Below are 1,313 nucleotides of genomic sequence, written 5' to 3'. Positions count from 1 at the left end.
ACAGAGCCAGACTCCGTCTCAAAATAAATAAATAAAATAAAATAAAATAAAATAAAATAAAATAAAATAAAATAAAATAAAATAAAATGAAAGGTCAGGAGCTATAACTGTCCCCTCATTTTAACATATTACGCTGGGGAATGAGCTCTTATTCATGATTTATTTGATCACCCACCATATTTATTTGATATCCCACTTAAGCCACTCAATAATCCTAATGAGGCATATTTTGTTCCCATTTTACCTAAGTTGGTCACAGAACCACAGCCTGATTTGGACTCTGTGTGTCTACCTGGAAAGTCTGCTTTTCCACACCCCCAGCCATTCCTGAGAGAGCCCTGTCTGTGCTGTGCAACCCTGGCTCATGCGTGTCACAGGGGAAACGTGGGGGAGTTAGAACATGCTGAGAGAGGCAAGGACTTACAAACTCCAGTAAGACATGACACCAACTACGGGATTTGGATTCAAAATTTTAATAATAAATTGTGCCAGTAGAAGCTTTTCAAAGGCAATGATATATCAATAAATAATAGTTAAACTGAGTTCCTGAGAAAGAACCTACCACATGAAAGTATGTCAGAGTGCTGTGAGTAACAACATGGCACGACTATAAAATAGCGAGAATACTGACAGTCACGACGACAGGCACAGCAGACTTCAGAGTATGCCACTCACACAAATGTAAACCAGTACACAGGAATCTTTATTTTTTTAGTTTAGACATTGATAAACTTCTAAGTGTTGTTGCCTAGATATATACTAAGTAATGGATACATTATGCTAAGAACTTCAAGGAAAAATATGTGGAATAATATAATGAAAATTATGAAGCATCAGATTTTTTAAAAAGCAAAAAAGAATCGAACTTTTTACTCAAATATAAATCACTTTAAATAGGAATCATACTAATTTGAAATAAGGAATATTATGTTTGTGCGTGTGTGTGTATACACACACACATACATCTATACTTCTAAGAAAATATGTATGGCTTATTTTTTTATTCCAATGTCATTTCGAAGAATCTTTGCTTTTTTACAAAGGATAGAAATATGTATTGTTTAAACCAAGTTAAGATTTGACACTTCAAAGCACACTAAAACAAACAAAAAAAGTGAGAGAACCGTTAGATTGCTCAGTTTCCTGACGGTAACAGAAGAAAACAGGAATAAGAACGTTCACTGAAGCTTTCAGTGTGGGCAGTCTGTCACTAAAAAGCTAAGGCCGGGCGCGGTGGCTCAAGCCTGTAATCCCAGCACTTTGGGAGGCCGAGACGGGCGGATCACGAGGTCAGGAGATCGAGACCATCCTGG

Source organism: Colobus angolensis, unplaced genomic scaffold (genome assembly GCF_000951035.1).
Source record: "Colobus angolensis palliatus isolate OR3802 unplaced genomic scaffold, Cang.pa_1.0 Scaffold318, whole genome shotgun sequence".
NCBI lineage: Eukaryota > Metazoa > Chordata > Mammalia > Primates > Cercopithecidae > Colobus > Colobus angolensis.
This window is presented reverse-complemented; position numbering follows the sequence as displayed.